General features: G+C 43.9%; 1 protein-coding gene across 1 annotated transcript in view; it reads right to left on the reverse strand.

Annotated features, from left to right (window-relative positions):
• The window catches only part of Abcc4 (ATP binding cassette subfamily C member 4), a 230,203-nt gene that overhangs the window by 98,900 nt on the left and 125,754 nt on the right, over positions 1 to 5,549 (reverse strand). The gene's annotated exons all lie outside the window — the stretch shown is intronic.

Genomic DNA, 5,549 nt, shown 5'->3' on the forward strand with positions numbered 1-5,549 from the left:
AACCGTCACCCTATTGTACATTCCCCCAACCGTCACCCTATTGTACGTTCCCCCAACCCTAACCCTATCAGCCCATATGTTAGTGAATCTTAGTAAATACACGAATGGACCCTTAGGAATGAGGCTGGAGGGGAGAATCAGAAGTCCGACACAGGCACGCTACCTCAGGTTAACAAATGAGACGCTGGCTGTTCACCTGCCAACGGCACATTTAGAACTTAGGAATTTGTCATTTTAAAATGGAAACTATTTTCTGACTACCTTTTTCTGTTGCTGTGATAAGACACCCTAGCAAGGGCAAGGTACTCATTCGTGCTTGCAGTTTAACGGTTTAGTCCATCAGGGTGAGGGAGCCAACGGGCAGAAGCTCAAAGCAGTGGATCACACCTCATCCAGCTTCAGATGCGATCACAGCTCACGGTCCTGGCCAGCAAACAGGCCCTCCCCAGAGGGTGGAGCTTTCCATTTCTATTGATACAATCAGGATAAACCCCACAGACGGCCCAGAGCTCTGTCTCCTAGGTGTTTCTTGATGCTATCAGCTTGGCAATTAGCAGTAATGTGTGGTCCTTTGAATAAGAAATGTCCCCCACGGGTTCATGGATTTAAATATTTGGTCCCGTTGGTGGAGCTGCTTGGGGAAGATCATGGGACCTTTAGAGGAGACAACCTTGATGGGAGAAGTACTGCACTTGGGGCAGGCTTTAAGAGCTGTAACCTTGACCCACTTCCTGTTCTTCTTTTCCCGTGTGCTAATAAAACAGGACCTGCTGCTTTCCGCTCTAGCCACCTGCCAAGCTTTCCACCCCATGGACTGTCATGGTGTTTTATCACAGAGACAAGTAACAACATCAAAACATAAAAGAAAACTAAAATGGGGTTTCCAAAAGCACAAAAGGTAATAATTAAGTCATGTACCTACATTTTCTAAGTAAAAAATAAAAAAAATAGCTAATATTAGCTTCCTATCCCATCAATTACCACTTATGAAAAACTGCGGGGTATCTAACTGTACACACCTGGCTTTTGAGGGCTCATGCTTCCAGAGGCTGCTGTCCTATAGCTTTCCCCAACACAGAGACTTCTCCAGAGCCCAGAACAGTGAGGACAGAGAGCCCTGAGCCTCACCCTCATTGGTGGCGTTAGCAGCCCACAGTCTGAAAACTTTAAATGGAACACTCTACAAGCAAATAACTCACAACTATAAATGCCTTGAGTCAAAGTACATTACCACTCTCCTGTGCCATTGTTTCTGACTGTTGCTTATCTCTCGCAGTGCATATTTCATGAATTAAACTTTATTGTAAATATAAAATGAGGGAGTGACCGGCCATTGAAATGAGTAATGAGATAATTTGTTCTTTCTGAGTAAAGAACTGGGAGCTGCACACTGAACTCTGCCCCAAAGCCTGACTCCATAGGCAACCGAAGGAATAGGGTCTGTCTCCATAGGCAACCGAAGGAATAAGGTCTGTCTGTGGGAATCCCTCTAGATCTGTACACTTTGACTCTCAGCTGTTATCACTGTAAGCCTTCACTGTACGCCATCGCCATGAGCCCTGGTGCCCCTAAGTCTGACATCAAAATATCTGCACTAACAAGGTTCACCTGATCAGACCGAGAAGTGAGTTTGCCCTATCCTTCTCACATCTATGCCCTATCCTTCTCACATCTACTGACCTAGAGAACAGATGGATGGAATTCCCACAGTGGCCACACGTGTTTGACCTCAGTTCTTCCAGAAAGGACCTTCTGAAATGCTCACTCTGTGGAGACAGGCATTTGCCAATAAACCTGACGACCTGAGTTCAGTCCCCAGGACCTCCATGAAAAGGGAGAGCCAAGGACAGGAAGTTATCTTCTGAACTCCACACACCCACCCCCGAAACAAAATAAATAAATTTAATATTAATCTATGAAAATTACTCCTACTAACAGTAACTGCATTTCTAATAGCCCACGTAAAGAGCTCTAGATGAATATTGATTGTGCTTAATTTGTCTTTATAGATGTTTCAGAAGAGTTGATAATAACCTTTTAATAAGATTTTTTTTTCTTGTTTCCTTCCTCCTGATCTCTACGCATGCACTCATGAGGCTGACCCTGATCCCAGGTAACACTCCTGCTTTAGCTTCTCAAGTGCTTGGGTTACAGGTACAAGCCATCAAACTTTGTGTTGTATGTCTAAGTCACCTCCACAACAGCAAATGTTATACATCTCAGAGCTGACACTTTGTAGTGGGGCCATTCCAGTCAACACATTCAAGTGTGGTCAAGGCAGTACAGTAAGAGCCAGCTGTGTGCCCGCGGCATGTACACGTGTGCGCACAGACAGACAGACAGACACACAGGCAGGCAGGTTGGGTAATACACTGGGGGAATGACCCCAAGAAAACAGAGAGGCAGAAGACAGAAGTTGTCATCTGCCATTCAGAAACAGTTCTTCCAAGACAGTTTCTTTTTCTCATAGTTATGGAACTAATTCATTTCCAAATATAAAATCCTTTTGAAGATTGTTACAGACAAAGAAATAGTAAGAGTTGACTAAACAGAGTAAGGAAAGCAAGAACGGAGAAGCTGAAATACCTTTCACTCACTTCCACACTAGACTCAAGGTAGACTAACACATCACATTCTGAAGCACATCCTGTCAGACTCCTAGTGGGCAAGTGCTGGACTACCAAGCCCACACAAGTTTTAGAGAATGTTAATTATTTCTGATTGCTATGATGCCCACCCTCACTTGAGAAGAAATAATTCAATTTTTACCTAAATCGTGAAATGTTACTACAGTTTGAACATGGTAATCCACGGGGCTGAGTAACACATCTTTTGAAAGCAAACACAGGAGGCGCTAAAGTACCTGTCAGTCAGGCATGAGGAGTGGACTCAAGGTCCCTAGCAGCCAGGTAAGAGCCAATGTGCATCAGTAGCTCCGGCATCAGTGGGTGGGTGGTGGTGAGGCAGAGACGTGCGCTCCCTTGGGGCTTGCTGGCTAGACGAGGTAGCTAATGTCACCAAATGGGTAAGCTCCAGGTTTGGTGAAAGACTAGCTCAGAAAATAGAGTGATTGACCTCTGACCGCCACATGTACTCAACCACACATACACAAACGGGTACCTGCGCCACACATGAACATGCACAAAATGAACAGAGAAGACATCCATGGAGAACAGAGAATACACTATCTAGTACTCTCCAAATTCCCGGGACACAGACGTACTGAGAGGTTAGTAAATGCTGAGCTGAAATTCTCCCTCTAGTCAACGATTCATGGGGATCTTGTTCTTTAAGGTTTTATTTCAACCTTCGCATAAACAGGCAGGAACAGTACCAAGAGGCCTGGACAAGCCTCATGGCACACACTCTGGAGGCAGAGACCAGGGTGCGTGTTGTGTTTTCTGTTTTCAATGTGAAGACAGCAGGTGAAGGGAAATAATGAAACTGACAATATTTGGATAAGTTTAAGTTGCCAAAATAAATGAAGAAAGCTGCCGTTCAGTGACAGGACACAGGGAAGGAGGCCAGATCCGTCCCACTCTTGGCTGATCCATGGTTTGATAAGAAGCTACATTTCTAATGCCAGCAGACACAACCTGTCACATGACTGATCTCTGAGACATCAAAGGAGTGGGCAACGAGATGCTGTGGAAGCCTTCAGCATCTTCCTACAACCTGGCGGCTCTGGGGGTCCCCTAGCCTTTTCTTAAGTTAGAAAAACTTCTTTGCAATTATTCCTAAACAAATCTTATACTGTGACAGGGTCACCAAATGCCAGCACAGAGCTGGGCATGAAGACTCTGACGTGACAAACGTTGACTCCTCTCTTGAAGGGACTGGCCAGGGGCTCCCCACCTGCAGACGCGCCTGCAGCTCTTGCAGTAAAACAGTAAGCAAGTTTCTGTTAGGTCTCTCCACCCAAAGCTACATATCTGGATATCTCTCAAGGGGAATAGAAGTACTCAGTAATTTATGGCATTTAAATTGTTGGTTTATTAATGCTAATGGGCAGCTGACATAGTAGAAAGTTATATTTGTCCTGTTTGATTTATTACACCCTTCAATGTTCTAAAAAGATAACCCAAGGCTTCGAAGACCCAACTAGAAATCTCATTTTCTTCTCAGGCTGCTGTAGCTGTATTTTGCGCAAGAGGAAGCTCTGAAGTATCCGAACATCCACCTGACAGACATGAAGAAGGATTGCCCAGAATTAACTGGAGTGAACAAACCACAGAATGTCTCTAAAAACATCCCATGAATAAAATTTGAAGGCTCAACAATCTAAAACTGCCTTGGGTCAACTTTAAATTTCACTTGTGAAATTTGTCATTTTTCACGCTTTTTGCAAAAGGTGAATACGTTGGAAGTTCTACATTTTGACTGGCAATAGCATTTAAAAAAAAAATAAGTTTCTCCCACTCCAAGGCAGTACAGCCACCCTCTTGCCTGGAATAATTCCAAACTGCCATTTAAATAGAACTCAATTTATAGAATTTCAAACTGTCTTTCCTTAATTGCAGATAGACTTCTGTACCGAACTTCAGTCATATCATTTTCAAACAAAACGTAAGCCAGATGTTTAGTACTTACATGCAAAATTGAGCTCTCATTGTAAAACCAAATTAAGTTTAAAATGAGCTCTGGAATGAAGCTAAGCCCCATTGAAAACAAAAACAAAAACAAAACACGCAAAGAAACAAAGCCACACAGTGCTGCTTTTGTTCGGGGCTTGTTCGTCTGAGGTGATTTATCTGCTTCTCCACAAAGCCTAGACAACATGCTTACCACAAACTCATTGCTTATCGAAACGTGTATAATGGTTTCAAGGAGAAATGTCTACAACAGGCCCAGGTATTTGAAGGATTGGGCCCTAGGTGGTGGCACTGTTTGGGGAGGAAGTACGTCACTGGGGGTGGGCTTTGAGAATTTAAATCGTAAGCCACTTCCAGGTCACAGTCTCTGCTTCATCCATGCCTTTGAGGATGTGAGCTGTGAGCTCTGAGCTTCCCGGTCCAGCTGCCATGCCCCCTCCGCTGCTGGCTGCTCCTCTCCACTCCATGACAAACTGTTCCGCCTCTGGACCCATAGGTCAGAATAAACTCACTCTTCCCTAAGTTGCTGGTGGTTCTGGTATTTTATCACAGTAACAGAAAAATAACTAAGCTATCTACCTGGGATATTGATTTAGAATTTGTCAATCAGAGGGAGAAAAAAATCCCTTAAATTTTATCATGTCATTTAAACAGTCAAAAAAGCAAACTTCAACCAATCAATGTTAATTACTTATGTGCCAGGCAGTGTCTTACACACACACACACACACAGAGTAGGTTCTATCAATCCCATACTATTTATGGTGTTGGAAGCAGTCTGACCAGGCCCCACAGTCTGGCATTCGTGAGGCTGTGATCTGCAGACAGGCAGGTAGCCTCCAAAGTTATGTTCTTTTCGGGTTTTTTTGTTTGTTTTGTTTTGTTTTGTTTTGTTGCTTTTTCAAGACAGGGTTTCTCTGTGTAGCCCTGGCTGTCCTGGAACTCACTCTGTAGACCA

This window comes from Mastomys coucha, unplaced genomic scaffold (genome assembly GCF_008632895.1).
Source record: "Mastomys coucha isolate ucsf_1 unplaced genomic scaffold, UCSF_Mcou_1 pScaffold9, whole genome shotgun sequence".
NCBI lineage: Eukaryota > Metazoa > Chordata > Mammalia > Rodentia > Muridae > Mastomys > Mastomys coucha.